The sequence below is a fragment of the Mustela nivalis genome, assembly GCF_964662115.1.
Source record: "Mustela nivalis genome assembly, chromosome: X".
Classification (NCBI taxonomy): Eukaryota; Metazoa; Chordata; class Mammalia; order Carnivora; family Mustelidae; genus Mustela; species Mustela nivalis.
Window position 1 is genome coordinate 105,714,479 of NC_139040.1, and position 20,236 is coordinate 105,734,714.

A 20,236-nucleotide genomic window follows, 5' to 3' on the forward strand; every position below is an offset into this window, starting at 1 on the left:
TAGTTAATCCTTATGGGAAGACTGAATCTTAGGAAGCTTTTCTAAACCCAAGATCACATAGCCAACAGAGAGATGAGCTAGAATCAAATTCAGGTTTATCTCTTCTCTGAGTCCATTTTATTTCCAACAGGAGTGCCCAATAAAATCTCATGGCATAGTTTATGAAAACACTGAAGTTAGAGCAGAGATTCTGATTTCATTGGTCTCTGATGGGTCCATCATACCAGCAATTCTTAAGAACTCTTCAGGTGAGACCATCATACAGCCACGGTAGTACTAGCTGCAACAGAACAGTGTTTCCTTTGAGATATACATTTTGAGAGGATAAAATCTGAATCTTTTGTCCCAGAGCTTGTTCAGATGTCTAGCATTTTCTTCCTGAAGAGGTAGCTAAGGCTGCTGTTCAAATCTTTACTTTACTAACAGCCCTGTCCTTATTGAGAAGTGGTTCATCCACCAGTTAAAATAGAAATAGCCTGCTGTCACGTAAGACTGACTACCAAAACCTTTGCTTTAGGATTAAGGGACTTGCCTTATCTCCTGTCCACACAGCTCTCTGTTTCTCCCTCCATCCTTCCTTCTGTTTATTACTTCACAGACGTGTTTGTGTTGGAATGCTGCTCACTTTCAAGCACTGACGCCACCAAAGGGTCCTCTAGGAAAACCTCTGTGTGGAGGTAGTCCTTGACTCTTCATCCTTTTATTTATTTTTCCTTTCTTCTCTTCCTTTCTCCCTTTGATCCTAATACCCTGTGTCCTATCATCAGGGTTTTAGTGACCTCTTTTCCAACCAGTACCTATTTCTTTCACAGGCACAGCTGATAAAGCTGATAGAGCCTCTTATTCCAGAGGAATTTTCAATATTAACTAAAGGATAATAAAAGAAAAAAAATTTAAATGGCAGTAAAATAGGTTTCTTTTTTCAGAATATAAGTTTGTGATCCTATGAATGCATTTAAAAGAAGCAAAGGGCTTTAGTTAACTTCATAATATCTGATATTAATGCCACAAATAGGTTAGCTGTCATCACAAGCCATTTATCTAGGATCAGTTTTGCTAAGCAGCCTGTATTTCAGCCAGATATATGACTTTTAATGACAGAATACAACAGTCACTGTAGCCTGTAGTGTCACTTTAGTTGTGAGGGGATCAAATTGGCAATTATACTCACAGATGCAATAAAATTTAATCTAATACTACATTTACTTAGCTCTATAGAAAGATAGAAGGCAGGGACTATGCTGGCATGAAATCTTTATGTTGTTGGTGGCCCAGAAGCAACTAAAGTATGCACACGTGCCCTTCATGCAAATGGGGTGCATATGGTGAGGAGATCCTTGGTCACGGTGGACCACTTGCTGTAAAGAAACTGTAGCCTTGTCTTCGCACCAATATTTAATATCATTCTAGTCACAGGAGATGAAGGCCAGTGTGTCACTCCATAGCTCCTGCTCTACCCCACTAGTCTAAAAGTAGTTGTACCTAGCAAACAAAAGAGACACAACACTCCACAATTATTTTCACTCCATAATTATAAGAAAATAAGATTCATTGGTCATTTTTTCCAGGCAAGTTTACATTATTAGCCCTGCCTTGGTTTTAGCCTTTTATTCATAGAGATAAATAACCTTGGGATGAAATCCTGTTGTGCCTTTATTTATTTTTGTCTTATTTATTTATTTGAGAGAGAGAGAGAGAGAGAGAGCGAGCGAGCAGGGGGAGGGGCAGAGGGAGAGAATCCCAATCAGACTTCCTCCTCAGTAGGGATCCTGATGCAGGGTTTGATCCCAAGACTCCCCGGGATCATGACCTGAGCTGAAGGTGGATGCCCAACTAACTGAGCCACCAGGAGCCCCCTGTTTTGCTTTTAATTAGTTAAATGGCGCGGGGAAATATTCTGAGCCTCTGTTTTGCTCATGTTCAAAGTAGAGTCACTTATATCTATCCCATACCTCATACCTCATACATAATCGTTACTTCGAGGATTAAGTAACACCTATCAAGTATTGAGCTTCTAATATGCCTTCAGAAACAGTAGCTAAAACATATGTCAAGTGCCTGGAATACTGCAGAAATTAAATGTTATTTCCCTTTCTATTCTATAAATTATCTTAATTAGAGGGAGCTGATCTTTCTAATTATCTTGCTTGCACATGGGATAAATGCTGACTCTCTTAAATAATTTCCCATTTAAAATCTTACTGTTCTCCCTGTGACCTTCCAACTTTTTACAGTTTCCTGATCTGAGGCATATTGCTGGTTCACAGCTGGATTTCTGGGTGGTAGTCCTTGACATTATTAAGCTCCAGAGTACAATACTCCACTATAGACTCGAATTACACACATGCGTGCACACACACACACGCACACACAGTCACAGTTTACTGAAGATTTCTAACAAGTCTCCTGAATGCTGGTTTATAATTATAATACCTTATTCTTATAACTGTCATAGTATTTGTGAGACACTAATGAGCACACTTGTGAAAATATAAGGAGTTTTCTTCTGCAACCATAACTTTATTTAACATTGTGTGGGTGGTTGAACTGGTTCCCCAAAATTTCAGAAAATTTCTTATCTTCTGAAACCAAGAGTAGCATTTGTACAGAAATGTCGATGTGATTTGGTGTAATATTTACTGAAAATTTATAAGCACTGGGCACAGTAATTAACACTTTATAGGTATAAATTCATTTTATCCCCACAACAGCCCTAGGGCCTGAACACTATTACTATGGCTGTTTATAACTAAAGAGTTTAAGTAACTTGCCCACGTCCCTTAGCTAGTGAGTTGAAGTTGAGATTTCCTGCTTATAGCTACTACAGAAAATAATTGTACTGCAGAATATTTCTGTCCTCTTCCCTAAAGGTTTTCCTTTGCACTGATTGAAAAGTTACTTACTTTATTACAAGGCTAATTGTGTTTGTTTTAAAATGGATGGGCATCAATCCATTGATTCCAAATGTACTGGAAACAACTGCAAAAGTCACACAAACCAGAGCTAGACGAAGAGAGACACTGTATTCTTTTTACCACAATGTCTCCCTCAGAGAATAAATAATCAAAGTGGAAAGGTGTTTACAAATCTTGCAAGTTTGGGATCCTATCCAAGTCACACTAAAGTTATCAAAAGGAAATAATAGCCAGCTATGAATATATTCCCTTCTATTGTCTTTCTTGGTTAATTCCAGAAATACAAAGAGATGGCAAAGACTTCACGTAAGGTATGCCAAACTATCTCACTTGCTCATGTATTTGCTCAATCAGCTTGTGATGTGAACATCTCTTAGTAGATGCAAATGTCTAGTATATGGATTAACAAAAATAAATAAATAAAATAGAGAGAGAAGGTTATTATCTTAACAAGGACTAAGTAAAAAGGTACGTTTTACCTAGGCCTGAATGTATAAGTTTCTCTGTATGGCACATTTCTTTGCATGGATTTTTTTTTTTTTTTAAATTTGGGCCAATTGAGAATTTGGGTCTGTAGAGAATCTCTTGGGTAAGTGAACACCTTGGAAAAGTCTTTAAAAACTGTTCCATTGAGGGCACCTGGGTGGCTCAGTTGGTTAAGAGGTTGTCTCTTGATTTTGGTTCAGGTCATGATCTCAGGGTTGTGAAATCAAGCCCGATGTGTGGCTCTGTGCTCAGTGCGAGTCTGCTTGGGATTCTCTTTCTTCCTCTCCCTCTGCCTTCCCCTGGGCTTGTGCACATTCTCTCTCTGTGTGTGTCTTTCTCTCTTTTTCAAAAATAAATAAAATCTTAAAACCCTGTTTCATTAATATTTTATCAGTAGAGACACTTTAGGTGAAAGCATTCCAAGTGGAATGAATATACACACACCTCAGGGAAAGTAGATCTTTTGAGATCTCTGAGGAACCATTTCAGTTTACTTAAAATTAGTGCTATTCAGGGGTGCCTGGCTGGCTCCGTCAATAGAGCATACAGATCTTGATCTCAGGTCATGAGTTTGAGCTCCATGTTGGGTGTAGAGGTTAGTTTGAAAAATGATTACAAAATTAATACTATCCATTGGGCAGAAGAACATTGGGGAAGACCTTGGTAAATGTACCTCATGTCACCTAAAGCATAAGAGTTGACTATGATACTGTTATTGTTGTTAAAGGGAGTCCAAGAGATAACAGGAGATAGAGAGGGACTAGTCTAGAAAATAGGGATCTTTGAGCACTTAGGTATTTAGAGAAAGTTGGTACAGGAGCCAAGTTTAAAAAGGCTAAAACTAAGGGGAAATCCTACCCATTTCCAAATTTAATGAATAAATATAAAGATAAGATTTAAGCTCCCACATAAAAATTAAATAACTGCATGTAATTTCCTCTGTAGTATTTATTAGAGTTCCACTTTTTTTTCCATCAAAGCATATAAGCACTGCATGTGAAAAATAAGAAAAAATAAATCACAAAATACAAAATATTAAGGAACTAGGAGATAAGAAATTAATCTTTAAATTTTTATAGCTTAAGTTAATTTGCTTGTTTAAAATATTAGTTGTAGCAAGATTTCAGTAAGATTTGATTTGAATTTTCTATTAAATGATAGTATCTGTGTATTCATAGTAAGTGGAAACATATTTTAAGCAAAAAAAATATTGCAGAATGAAAGAAGATAACTTCTCTCTTCTTCTTCTTTTAATCTTAATATATACCAGTGGGGAAAATGGCAGTCTGAGGTAACTGGTGCTTGAAAGAATGTTCTCATTTGTTTAAAGTAATCTTTCTTCAGTTTGATCAAGAGGCACTGAATAGCCATAATATTTTTGAGAACTCCAATCTTGCAGAAGGAATGGAAACTTTTAAAATTAGAATTTATTATCAGAACCTAAACATTGGTTACTTAGATAAGCCAAATTCCATCATTATTATAGAGTAGTATTATTTTAGCTAATGTGTCTTTTACTGAATAGAATGCATATAGACTACACCCCCCCCCCCACCGAAAAAAAGAATTTGTAGAGCACAAATGTTAGACAGGTGGCTAGATACACTTTGAGTTTTTTTTTCCAGTGAGTGTGTGTGTATGGGGGCCTTTAACCACACCAGTAATAACCCAGAAAATTTTTAGCTCCTACTTCTAATTCTGTTATTGTAATTTGCTTCAGACACTAAAAAAGCTTTTTAAATTTATTTGCCTCAGGGTCATTATTTTATGAAGTATAAATTCATTTTTAATTCATCAAGCACCTATTGATTGACAACTTTATGTAAGAAAAAGTGTTCTCTACTTCAAACACATCAAAAAGAAAAAGACGTAGTCTTCCAAGGAATCGACAATTTAGTATCAGCCAACAAGCTAGTACTTGGATAACTATTGTTCATGACAAAATGTGATCTGATCCCCACAAATTAATTAACCTAGAAGCATTTCCCCTTCTAGTCAAAGACCAACAGTTTATGCCAAGCGAAAATGTGGATGTGTCATAATCTTTTAGATGTTAAATAAACCAAACCGTCTGGTCTGTATGGTTGTCCTTACTCTGCTCCCCTAATTTTATTCACAGGACTGAAATACATAAATCTATATATAGTGAAGGGGATTCGGAGCAGGTAGCTAACCTGCTATTCTATTTTCTTATTTCTTTCAAAATCCATTGATTTCTTAAATAATAAATTTCTTTAAATAATAAATGTGCTTTGGTGAGTGCTGTGAAGTGTGTAAACCTGGTGATTCACAGACCTGTACCCCTGGGGATAAAAATATATGTTTATAAAAAATAAAAAAATAATAAAAAAATTAAAAAAAATAAATAATTCTTTAAATAAATATTTAAATAAATATTTCTTAAATAATATTTAAATAATATTTCTTAAATAAATATTTCTTTAAATAATAAATTTCTTTAAATAATAAATATATCCATTGATTTCTTAAATAATAAATGTCATCACCATTTTCAATAAGCTTGGTAGTCATTGCTTTCTTTTTAACGTATGTGATTTCTAATAAAAAGTTCTGGATTTTTTCATTCAGCTTTAAAGGTATTCTTTGGAACAATAGTCATTGTAAATGCACACATGTGCACATACACACAGATATACATAGGTTTGAATAGTACATTTTTAAAAAAGATTTTATTTATTCGAGAGAGAGGGCAAGTGGAGGGGAGAGGTGGAGTGAGAGGGAGAAGCAGTCTCCCCACTGAGCAGGGAGCCCACCTGATGCTCCATGCCAGGATGCTGGGATCATGACCTGAGCTGAAGGCAGACGCTTAACCCACTGAGCCACTCAGGCGCCTCTGAATAGTGCATTTTTAAGTTAAACCTAGTACAATAAATCACCTCCAACACGAGAAAAAGCTCCTTAAACTATTTTAAGTGAACATTTACAAGAGAAATTGGCCTGTAATACACCTCAGGTTCTTAACCTTTTTGAGAGCTATAGAAAAGCTGCTTCTCTATAACGATAACATATATTGCCAATAAAATATATAAGGGAGGACATCTACTTGTAAAACTCAGAAAACGATTTAGTAGGAACAGTTGTTTTATTAGCCTTCTGCTCTTTAATGACTGAAACCATCCTGGGGCTATTTAAAAGATGATTTAATTTGTCCTCCAAACACATGGATGAGTTCAGGGTGTTTCTTTTTCTCCCATGAATCAACCACGTCTGCATTGACTTTAAAGGAATGGATCAGGAAGCTTTGTAGTAATAAATCAGTCTTTTAAATTACCTTAAGCTAGTAATTTAAACAGCTCTAAACATAGAGAAAATGAAGTATTAGAGCTATTTATAATAAAATATCCCATCAATTTATTGCCTTGAAATTTAAGGTCGTTTCAAATGTAATTTTAATGTAAACCATATCTGAGTATAAACCGTATCGGAAATTCTTAGGCAGCTATTCTGTGTCATTAGCTTATACTTCTCAACAGAGTGATCATTTGAACAAATGTCTTCATCGAGATAGCCTCTTTCAGTTGTCCCGTGACTGGTCAGTGATGCCATCATCTATTCACTCAGTTGCTCAAAGCAGAACCTGCATATCATCCTTGATTCCCCAATCTCTGTCAGCCTGAACTTTAACTCCATCACAGTGCCTTGTGGGTTATCCTTTCAGAGCCTCTTTGTACGTCTTTGATATCTCTCCACCTTTACAGCCACCACCCTAGTTCAAGCCATTCTCATCTCTTTCCTTGACCACAGGAAGAGTTGCTAACTGCTGGCCCTGCTCTGTTCTGGCTTTACCCCCAGTCCCTTTTGTACACAGTATCCCAAGTGATACTACACTATTCAGGCCCAGAAACTTGCTGTTCTGACAGTCTGGAATGCTTTTCTTTCATCTGCCCTTCACAGCTGAATAAGCTGAGCCCCCAAAAGATTACGCACTTTGGAAGTTTAAGCAGGATCAAAATAGCATGTTTCTTTGGTCCTAGATACATGTTCAAATCATTCTTAGTCTTTTGTTTTAAATTTGCCTTGATGTTATTTCTTATTATGCACATTGCATTTGAAGTCAGCCTTTTTGCTTTGCTGTTCTCGTGGTTTTTAATCAGAATATATAATGCGTATGTGAGAAAAGAAATATTTTTCATTAATAACTGCTAAAGGAGAGCATGGCCTGTGAAATTATTTGTCTTCTATTTAAGGTACCTTAGAAAAATGACCATTTTCACGATTTTCATTAGAATATGTCCAGAATTGGTTTTTACTCTGGAAAAAAATTACCATGTTGCTATTTAATATTTAGATCAAACCAGAATTCAGCACATGACACTAATAACTTCCTAACTTTCTTTTTGGGAGCGCACATGAATAGTGACAGTATTAAGATATCAATTAAGGTATCTTGCTATTCTCTCAGGAGAATACCATACATTTGGGGAATAAAGAAAAAGTAGAGCAGACATATATAATTTTGTTTCAAGAATGGTTCAGGTGATCTTTTCCCATATCTTAAAATTGTCAGTGTGTGTTTCTGTCTGTATTTTAGTTTGATCTCTGATTTAGGTGAAGTAAGCAGTAGTAGTGCCTTATTGAGTGTGTGTGCGTGTGTCTGTGTATGTACGTATGTACACTTATGGGGCAATCCCACTGATGCATGGAGAGATAGAATAAGAGAAGCAAGGCAGGTACATACACACCAGAAATTTGATTACACAATAGAGGACTGACACATTCCAAAGAATTAGGAAGACAAGGAGGACTGGGGTAGCTAGGAGCAAATTGGTGCCACAGTTTACTCTCCATATAATCACATGATGCATCCTTATTTAGTACCTACAGTATTCCAAGTATATTTGAGTTACATATATGGACCTAAGAATAAGGCATCACTCTATTAGAATATGCTATGCAAGAATCATTGATTTTTGTCTTCAAAATCTGTTCCATTGCTGATGGTTTTCTGGCTTTTTTTTTTTTTTCATACCAAAGTAAACAAGAACATTGACCTTCTCTTGTTTAACCTTTTGTCAGTGTGATATACAATGCAATGTCAAACTCCTTAGCTCTCTAGGAAGAATTAATTCCGATTTATATTCTGGTGGAGTTTGTTCCTACTGTATACTGCTGGTTTATCTTAATACTGTTGGTAGTTGTAGACTTGTCCAGCCAACTCACAGATGGTGACTTCCTCATGTGCAGGACTCATTCATGTTCACAGATGAACTCCAGAAGCCTCAGAGAGTGTCTTCTTTTTAGCTGGGTGCACAATAAATGTTTGTTGAAGGCTTGATGGAGGGAAGCCTGGTAATGTGTACAAAGACTAATTCAGGATTTTAGAGTTCTAAGCAGGCTTGATCATATAAGCTGTCATCAGGCCGATAGGTTAAATTCACTGATGAATACCAGGAATTCATAATATTAAGAAGTGACTGAATGGTCAGTATCTCAGTATTGGAGTTGTTCTGCCTCACATGTTGCTTCTTCTCATTGGCTCTTTAACTGTCTGTTTAAGCTGGAAAAGTCTTCCTGATGATTTTCATTGAAATAAAAGAATACTGGTAAAGGTGATCTTAAAAGTTAAGATACTACATGTGCTAAATTGAAGACCTTAGCTTTGATTTACAAGAAGCTGCTTGCTGGTCTTAAGAAATAGTAAAATAATTTATTGCTAAACTAAATGATAATCATATTCAGTATTGTGGGATAACCTATTATAACAAATCAAGTTTATCTGCAAAGAAATAATAGCACATCTCACAGAAGGGATTAAGTGATTGTCTGTGGTAGAGAAGTTGAAAGCGATAAGGATTAAAGAAAGATAGAGATAGAGATAATATGAGAATAAGAATGTTGCTGTAATACTTTCTATGTGGATCATATAATTTTATAAAAATCCTTTTAGTAATTTCTATAATAAAGATTATTCCAATTAGAAATGTAAAACACATTTTTGTCTCATTGGATTTTATTATTACTGTGTACACTTAAAACAACACACACCACATTACTTTTTAGGTCTGTGCATACACTCTGAGGAGAGAGCTGTATAAATATACAGATCATGATTTATATGAAAAAAATTATGTGGTGCTTGTAAAGGAGAAGATAACATTACAAGCAATTTTTTAGATAAAATATAAGTGACCACATATTTAAACTGAAATACAAATTGAGATGTGTAATTATAATTGAAATGTTTTCTCACAACTTTGTTTGAATGGGAGATAAATAATCTATGAAATCTGTGAATAATTTTATTTCAGAAGGTAACTTTAAAAAATGTCAAAAGTCTCATGATAAAAAAAAGATACTTGAGTATGTAGATCATTTGTTAAAGATTTTTAAAATCCCATGGAAAGGGAATATGCAACAAAAAACAGCAAAGGCTGCAGCTATCAAATAATCTGTATGAAGAACGCAATGGCAAATGAATACAGATGTTATGTGTCACTGTGTCTGAACAATATTCTTCATGGTTCCCAACCGATAGTGATTTCCTTGAGTGAAGTTACATCAATAATGAGTGAAGAGGAATAGGACCACTTTCATTTGGAACTTACTGAGCTGCTGTGCCACCTATGAGTGGAATAATAAAGTAATTACTATATCACTGATTGGTTTAACATATCTATTTAAATTCAGTCAAATTTACTACAATAGCCATTTAACAAAAATAATTGGTGACTGTAAAGATATTGAATATATAGGGACGTTAGCACAGAATTTCATCACAGACCAAGTGAAAACCAGGTTACTAAATGAGTTTTATTTTTGAGTCTGAAGGTTTAAGCCTCTTTGTGGTCAGTAGAATAGTGGCTTCCCAAAGATGTCCATGTCCTAATCCCTGGAACCTATGAATATAGTCTGTTACATGACAATGAAGAATTAAGGTGGCAGATGGAATTAAGTTTGTTAACTAAGCAGACTTTAGAATAGGGAGATTTTCTGAATTATCTGAATGGGCCCTATGCAGTCCTGTAGATACTTAAAAGCAGAAGAGAGAAGCAGAAGAGTAGGTCAGAGTAATGCACTTTGAGAAAGATTACAGCCTTGGGGCACCTGGGTGGCTCAGTCGGTTAAGCGTCTGTCTGCCTTAGGATAAGGTCATGATCTCCAGGTCCTGGGATGGAGCCCCATGTCAGACTCCCAGCTCAGTGGGGAGTCTGCTTCTCTCTCTTCCTCTGCCTCTCCCCCTCCTCCTTCTCTCTTTTGCTCTCTCTCAAATAAGTGAATAAAATCTTAAAAAACAAAAACAAAAACCAAAAATCTATACTCTCTGTTGCTAGCTTTGATGGTGTAGGAAGAGGCCAGTGGGCCAAGGGATATGGGAGTCCTCTGGGAGCTAGAAGAGGCAAAGAAAGTGTCTCACTCCTAGAGCCTTCAGAGAACAGCTGCCTTGTGGACGCTTGATTTAGCGTCTTGAGAACCAGGCAGACTAAATACTTAATTATAAGAGAATATATTTCTGTTGTTTTAACCCATGAACTTTTTGGGAATTTGTTAAAGCAGCAATTGAAAATTAATCTGGCTTCCTTAGGGTTTTCTGCTGTCCAAATCTTGGCTTAGCTTGTTTATTGTGCTACCCATCTAGTTTTGGGGCCAGCTGAACTCCCCTCAATGGGAGTCATCCAGCAGTGCTCACCTCCCTAAGACTTAAATCACGGGAGGTAGCAAGACAGAAGCTTTTCTCCTCACTCTAGACCTTATTTATTTTGCCAAAATCCACTATTTTTTTTAAATGTATTTATTTTCAGCATAACAGTATTCATTATTCTTGTACCACACCCAGTGCTCCATGCAATCCATGCCCTCTATAATACCCACCACCTGGTACCCCGTCCTCCCACCCCCCGCCCCTTCAAAACCCTTAGATTGTTTTTCACATGTGATTCTTGATCTAGGGGTTCTGAGTTCAAGCCCCACGTTGGGTGTATCGATTACTTTTAAAAAATTAAATGTTTTTTTAAAAAACCTTTTTTAAAAAATAGCACTTCAAAGACAGTTGAGAAAGATCTCTGTCGCTCACTTTGGTTTGCTGGAATTGTTCTGTGGTTGGTAGGATTTGCAAGAGTAGGTGCTTAAAAGAGAGCCACTGTGAAGTTTCTGATGGCTGTGTTAGCTTCAAATTTGTTTTCCTGCCAATAACTGTCTTCTCCTGACTCAAAATCCACTATTTTTTAAGATTTTATTTATTTATTTGACAGAGAGAAACACAGTGAAAGAGGGAACATAAGCAGAGGGAGTGGGAGAGGGAGAAGCAGGCTCCCCACTGAGCAGGGAACCAGATGTGGGGCTGGATCCCAGGGCCCTGGGATCATGACCTGAGCTGAAGACAGATGGTTAATGGCTGAGCCACCCAGGTGCCCCTAAAATCTACTATTTTGAAGGATGATTGGCACTTAGATTTATTACTCTCTCCAGGGGAAACTATTCTGCATCTCTGAGCTGATAGTATCCTATGACAATTGTATCAATGTGCAATAGTCATTATAGCCCATATATTCTGGACTATTCAATTTTTATTAGCAGCATCAACTCCCTGACCTATGTTGGATTACATCAAACCCAAGTCTTATCCAAAATCTTTTTTCGTAGTAATGGTCAGATGCAGATCTCCTTCCAGAATGCTCACTGGCGTCACTTTTTGTATTCTTACACAGTCATGCACACATACATGGCTGTATAGTTATGTGCACACACCGTTCACCACCAACCCCACCCCTCAACACCCAAAATTGAGCAAAAATATATACAGGGCATAAGGATGTCTAATTCCACACTGGAAATAAAGTCTTTATCAAATAAAGCTATTTGCAGAATGTAGCTGCTCCCATCCTTAAGACAGACCTTTATATGAGCATGAAAAACAGTTTGGTTCTTTGGGGAAGCATCTGAAATTTCTCCTTTGCAAAAAAAGTCTTTGCTTTGCATTTGCATATCCAAATGCTGATTGAAAAGGTAAAGGTTTGCCCAGTAAGAAGGGATAATCTCCCCTGGAAGTTTGAAATTTCTCCATTTCTTTTGGAAAACCACTTTCCTAAAGTCCTTTTAAATTCAGAATTCTTATTCTTACTTACTCTTCCCATCTGATAGGAAATGTCATTTCCCCCAAATGAATAAAAGCATAATATGATTAACAAGAAGAATAAGAATCCATGATAAAAATTTTAATTTCTATCATAAACAATCTTAAACATTCCTCTTTATTTGATAGTAAGTTTTCTGGGATTGCATGCTTAAAGCACATTTTGATAAAATAATAACAATTAATATTTATTGAGTGTTTTGCACTCAAAAAATCATGTGTTTTAGAATACATTAGTCACTGTCCTAATTATTTTAAAAGCGCCCTCCCTTTAATTCCCAAGCTTGGTAGGATTTTCTCCCTAAAAAAGCCTCAAACTTAACTACTAAGTACTCCCTGTCTAGTCCACAGTTCTGCTGTAAGATTCTGACCTGGATAAATTAATAATGATGCAAAATAAAGTGACCTAGAAATCTAGCTAATCTTATCAGCATTCATTCTTAATTGAGGCAGTCTAATTACTCAGATAATTGGGGGGCTTGTTGCTTACTTTTAATTACTGTAAAAATAAGAAAGAAAAGAGAAGAGTTTATGCTGCTCTGTTAAATCTTGTGCCCTATAAAACTGGATATATGTTTTTATGACCTATTTAGCTTATTCACTTTATCAGTGAATACAACACAATATAATGGGTTTCTAATTTCATAATATATTTGTGTGGCTTTTTATAACCATAAAGCATCATCTTCATGCACAAGCATATTTTTGGTTGGATGAGTTTATGTACTTTGTTTAGATAATTAAGCATTTTAGAAGATCAGTGGTTTAGCTTTGAGGTTTCATAAATAGGAAGCTTGGGGAACAATTCCTCATTGTACATGAAACAATTTATTTTGCATTAGTCAGTACACTACCTCAAAGAACTCCTCTGAAAAAATAAATCCAGATTAACTTAAAATGTGCTTGGAATTAGTGTTTTAGTGTAATTTGCGGTGGACTTAAACAGCTTTAAAGGAGAAGTTGTGTCTTAGAAATTGTTCTCTTTCCCTCAGAGTTTAGTCCCATGACTCGTGTGAGAGGGTATGTAGGAAATGCTGATTACATTATTGAAGTTATTTTAATAAGTTATTTTATCAAAGTGAAGTAGATAAGTATTTTTTAATCACAAATTTGAACCCTTACCTACTAGAAGGCCATTTTCCTGCTAAGGAGTATAAGACGTCTTTGACCTTCACCCATCTTTCTGATGGCCGTATCATCTTAAATTGACCTTGCTATGTTCTTTACCACTTCATGTATTTCCCATTGACAATCTTATATTTCCTTGGTTCAAGGATGGGACCATATCATAATATCACATATTGCAAGTATAAACGAAAGCCCAGTGAGGTAATTTGAATGGAATTAAACTCTAGATAGAAGAGAGCTCAGGTATGCGGATATTGATATATTGTGGGAGCAGACCAACTGCGTACTTTTTAAAAGTGGAGTTACTCAGAAAATTGAACATTGAAAACTAACAAACACCACTCATGAGGAGGTAAAAAAGGAAAGAGAAAGAAAGAAAAATGCACCCCATCTAATAATGGACCATTTCCTTCAACTACTACAAACTCCAAACTTTTACTCAATTCTAGGTTTAGTTTAGTGTAGAAAGGCCCACAAAATCCTCCAAGTAAAAGTGATTATCATCTGAAACAGAACTTGTAATTTATTGAGCAAAGGAGAACACCACTTTCACAGACTCTTTATAGCCTGTCAAGAGAGGAGCATCAGGGAAGGGTACTTTCAGAATTCTGTAGGTGGTCTGGGCAGAGACTGGTCAGATGGGCTAAGGAGGTGGGTTGCTTTTATGGGATTTGGTGTTATCTTGGAATGTGTGGGACTGAACAAGTCACTGGGAAACTATTTGAACTTGAACATGTTTTGCAAGTTGAGGGTTTACCTTACGGAACTGATTATGTTCCCCCTCATGGGTTGCCACGTTAGACCCTAGTACTGTTTCACATAAGTACTGTTTGACATAAGGGGCTCTATTGGGTCTCAGTTTGTAGAGCTTTCTGTATTAATTCTTTGGTTACAGAAATGGATTAGAGTGATAACTTAGCTCACACCCAGTGAGAAATTCTCCTCTTCTTAGTTCTCCATTTAGAATGACTTACTATAGTAGCACTCTATGTGTAGAAGTTAAGAGCATGGCCTCTAAATCAGCACTGTGTTTCTTTGAATCCTGGCTCTGTGCTTCTTACTGGCTGTGTGGCCTTGAGCAATTACATGACCAGTTGGTGCCTCCATTTCCTCATCTGTGAAATTTGGTCACTAATAATAAATGGGCTAATGTCTGTGAAATACTTATAATAGTATAGGTGTCAGTAAGGGCTAGCTATTATTATTCATGCTATTTCTGATTTTTTAAAATGATGTTTATATTTCTTTTAATTAAATTTCTGTTTCCCCTCTTGTAAAAAGCTGGTAGAAAAGGTTAGGAAATGGAGTTGTATAATTTATTTCTATTATTAATGTCTTATATTAAATTAGCAGTTGGGCCAATAGGCCATAAAAAGGAAATCTATCTTAGGGGGTATAAGGAATGCATATAGTAGAATATGCCATCAATTAATAATGGCATTAAAGAATGTAGCAAAGAGCTACTTAAATGATCTCAGGGAAGAATCAGACACTTTTTTTGCAGCAGTATCTGCTTTAGGGAAGAGCTAGTGATTTACCGTAGCAAATTACAAATGGCCAACTAGGGCCCTCATCAGTTAGATTTTGAAGCTCTTCTCTATTCCTATCTTTCTGTTCTGTGTTCTCCTAGACCAGTTTTAGTTTTTTCTCTTACTAATCCCAGCACTGGATATGATAAAAATCACTGTGAATATCAGAGAATTATTGGCCTCGTTAGGGGGAACTTGAGATGAATTCATTGTTCTCATATACATTAGACCTGGAATTGTTTTATTTAATTTCTGTGCTATGTTTAAGTCTTGAGTTAAATCTGAAGAATAATATATCAACCTTAGAGATTAAATGAAAGCCTCCTATTTCTGATAAACTAGTATTTTTAATATGAGCTTGTTGCTTACATTATTGTGTCTCTAGTGCTAAAATTGTCAACCACTGAAATAGCAAATGTAATACAGAAATTCTTACAGATCAGAGAGTCATCACAGGGAATGTTATTTGGTTCCATTCAGTAAACTATTATAATGTACGTTCTATGAGCCAGGCATTGTGAAACTATTGGGAAGACAGCTGCAACCCTTGATATAAGGGTGGTATGAGCCAAGCACTATGGAAACACAATAGGAATGGGTGTTGGTTTAGGGGTGTGTGTGTGTGTGTTTGTCTGTATGTGTCTCTGTGAAGGGAGATGAGATAACATTTATTATGTCGTTAGCTTAAAACTTTAGACATCAGTTTCGATTGGTAGCATTGTAGTGGCTATTTTTTTTTTCCTATCTGTGACAGTCAGACGTTATGTGTGACATGTTCTCATTTACCTAATCTGTTTTAGTTTTTCTAAGGCTAGCACAATCACTGAATGGGACTGACCCCCTCTCCATTTTTACATGGCTTCACAATTATAGGAATATGAATCCACCAAAGGATGCTTAGATGTAGGCCAAGAAGATTTGTGGTCTCTGCAAAGTGCTTCACTGGAGATAAAGCTAATTCAATTTACATTCAAGTAACTTTTAATCCAAATGAATATTGCATGAGCTAATGATATGTTCTCCATTAGTTCACTTCACACTCAGATCCAGCCTCACTGGGAGCCAAGTGCCAGGTAAGGTCCTGCCTCAGGGCCTTTGCACTTGCTGATCCTCTAGTATGGAAATGTTTTTTTTTTTTTTTAATCCCCCAGAGAGTCATCACAGGACTCAACTGCTCATGTTATTGAATTTTATTTCTAAATGTCACTTTTGTTGAAAGACCTTCTCTGTAAACCCTCTAAAATAGAAGCAATTCCTTCAACCTTTTCATTTTCTGTCTCTTTATTCTATTTTTCTTCATAGCACTTGCCATGACTTGATTCTGTATGTTTGTCTATCTTTATTTTTACTTCTAATCCTCAAATTTAAACTTCATAGGGCAAGAACGTTATGTATTTCCTCCACTATTGTATTTCCAAAGCCTGAAGCTGTAGGAACTCAATATTTAATGAAAATTAAATTAATGAATGAATAAATGAATTAGTTTGAGAGCCATTATACTCTCTCAAATGTTTATTTTGTATTGTACAAATATATCTAATTTCATGTAATTCATTATGTGATTGATATCTTTATATTGCTTTAGAAATTAGCTACATTGAATATATTTGGGTTATAAAAAATAAAAATAACATGTCAATCAATCATCAAGCAGAGAAAGTGCCAAGAAGTAAATCTCCTTTTCATATCTAAGAACCTATTATATACTTTTGATACTAACTTATGAGTATTAGATCGTTATAAATAGAAAGTTTCTTATTCTGAATATCAGTACTAGAGGGAGTGGCTTTAAATGTTATACTCTGCCCAATGACCTAGGAAACTTGCTGCCTGGATCCTTGAAGTAGCCTCTTAGCTAGTCTCCCCGTCTCTAATTTCTTTCCTTCAAACCATTGTCCATATGCTACCATACTTAGTGTATGGTAATACTTAGTGTTTGAAAATATCAAATCTGAGCATGTCATTCTCCCGCTCATAAAATCCCATTTTCCTACTAAATAAAATCTAGTATTCTATGCCTAGCATTTTTTGCTTCTCAAAATGTGTTCTTTACCCATTATCAAACTAATTTCCAGTTATACCAGCCTTGGGATCACATGTTCCTGAGCCACAAAAGGATTTACTCTATGCTTGTATATTACAAAAGTCACTTAGTTTGGCACTTCTTACATGCTTGGTACTAAGAGTTTATCTGTTTCTGCCATTATTAGGAACTATCAGTTTGAGAGGTAAAACTACCTAGTGTTTTGATAAGTGAGGAGATAAGGCTTAATTACCTGTATATATAATAGGAAAAGATGCATCCAAGTCAATTATTTGTCAAGAAAAAATATGTTTATAATGGTGTTGTAATTCCGAAAATGAAAATAAGGTAGGTATGTGTCATGGATCCTTAAGTACACAATAAGTACAAAATATGATACATTTTTATGATGAATTTTATTGATTTTTAAATTGTGATAACCATACTGATTCCTTTCACAACATATGAATGGGGAATTAAATGCTAACAACAGTGTTTCGTTGACAAGTATTCGAGTCAGAGAATTCAAATATACTTGTTTTGGGGACAAGATTGGCACAAAACTTCATGCAACCCAAGAGTGAGCAAAGATCAAATCAAAAATATGTAGTGGCATGAATCAGTTTTGGTTTTCATTGTCATGATATTGACACTTCTCCCAAAACACTTCCAGGAATGAATAGCACTATTTTGAAAATTCTAGAGATAGAATGTGAAGGAAATGTAATGAGTATTCTTGTTATTGAACAAGTTTTCTGAATGTCTGCCATGGTATGAGATATTTGCAAGATAACATATTTATTTTTAAAATGTATTTTTCTTTCATGTGCTTGAAGTAAAATTAATATAGTGTCATCAAAAGAAGTTCTATTACTATGCACTGACTTCTTAACATCACCATTATGCATGTTGGTTTTAATGTAATGTTTTATAAATCATTGGTTCATTGTTAGAAATGGAATAAAATTATTTTTCTATATGATGCTTATGAGATACTCAAATAACAGATACTCAATATACTCAAATAGTACTCATATACATGTATATGTGCATATATATAATACGTATAATAAATAATTCATAATATGTGTATATGTACGTATATAATATATGTATCAGTGTATGAATTAATTTGTTTTTAAATAGCATCTGGTTCTGTGACAGTTTGCATAATACTTTATAAAATACTTACTGTAATCCTCATAAAAATCCTATTGGTAAAATAGCATTAGCTTTATATTCCAGATGAGAAAATTTGTGCTCCAAATAATTAAATACTTTGTTTCTGATTAAATACCATGTGGAATTAAACCCAGCTTGCTGCAGACTTTTCTTGCTGCAGTACATTAGGCTGCCTCTTAAAGTAGGGGATAAGGAATAGCCATGCTCCAAATTGAAGATGAGCATCAGAAGTGAGAAAATGAGGCTAGAGAAAAAGTAAACTTGTTTAATGACATTTAATTTGATGACTTTAACTAAGGTTTTTGATCATCTGAAGTTGGGAATATGATGATCAATAACAAGGAGAATCAGGCTGAATCATTTTTTTGTGAAGAATTGAACTCATGAAATTAGGTAGACTAAAGGCAGTGTAACAGAAAAGAGAGCATGAAAAAATCTTGTGCCAGCTGACTATAAGTTCGATATTTTACTTCTTTTCTACATCTTTTCTAAAGCTAACATTAGGGTTCCCTTTAAGTGGCTACTTGTTCAGAAGAGAAATCTTAGTATGAATGTACATGCAAATAAGTCAAAAGAACTTCTAAATGCCTTCAGTTTCCATTATTATGACATTACTAATTCATTACAATGGTATTTTATTTTAATATTAGTGGTGTTGCTTTTGGTTAGGAGCCAGGTGAATTTAATCCTATTACAGTACCTATAATGTGTTGTAGTTTTAATTTAATGATATGTATTAATATGGCAATGGACTTGAATCTAGCAAGTACGGAAGACTTATGAGAATTCAAACCTTTATATGTCCCTTTGTTAGCATTCCAAATTACCTTCTGGAAAATCACCATTTAAAGAATGTATGCAAAAATCCTGTTACAGATAACATGATCTTATATGTAGAAAATCTGACAGATTCCACTAAAAAAAAATCTAGTAGAACCAATAACAAATTCAGCAAGATTGCAGGATATAAAATCAGTATGCAAAAATGAATTGTGTTTCTATACACTAATAATGAACAGTCCAGAAAAGAAATAAAGAAATTAAGAAAAACATTCCATTTAAAATGGCATCAAAAAGAATAAAAAACTTAGGAATTGACGAAGGATGTGGAAGATTGGTATGCTGAAAACAATAGAATGCTGCTGAAAGAAATTAAAGACATAAATAAATGGAAAAGCATCTTACTTTCATAAACTGAAGGACTTAATATTGTTTAGACATTAGTACTACTCAGAGCGATCTGCAGTTTCAGTGTAATCCTTATGAAAATTCGAATGGCATTTTTTGCAGAAATGTAAAAGTCAATCTTAAAATTTATGGAAAATCTCATGGAATCCAGAATAGCCCACATGATCTTGAAGAAGAAAAAAGTTGCAGGACTCACACTTTCCTGATTTCAAAACTTACTAAAAAGTTCCAGTAATCAAACAATATAATACAGACTTAAAGATGGACATAGAAACAAGTAGAATAGAGAACCCAGAAAGAAACTTTAGCATATGTGGTCAAATAATTTTCAACAAAGCTGCCAAGATTATTCACTGGAGGTGTGTCAGTCTTCAGCAAATGGCATTGGGAGAAATGGATACCACATGCAAAATAATGAAGTTAGATCTTACATTACACCATGGGAGAAAAAGTAAAATAGATAAAAAACTGAATTTAAAAGCCTAAACAATAAAACTCTTAGAAGAAGACATAGGGTTAAAACTTCAGGACTTGGATTTAGTTTTGAAATTTCTTGGTTAAGACACCAAAACACAGTTAACAAAAGAAAAATTATATCAATTGGACTACATCAAAATAAAAAACTCTTAGGGTGAAAAGGGAAACCATGGAATAGGAGAAGTTATTTACAGATCTTACATCTGAAAATGAATTA

The 20,236-nt window shown here is 35.1% G+C and overlaps 1 protein-coding gene across 1 annotated transcript in view; it reads left to right on the plus strand.

Annotated features, from left to right (window-relative positions):
* DMD (dystrophin) overlaps positions 1–20,236 on the plus strand; it is a 2,004,585-nt gene that overhangs the window by 429,185 nt on the left and 1,555,164 nt on the right. The window lies entirely within an intron of this gene.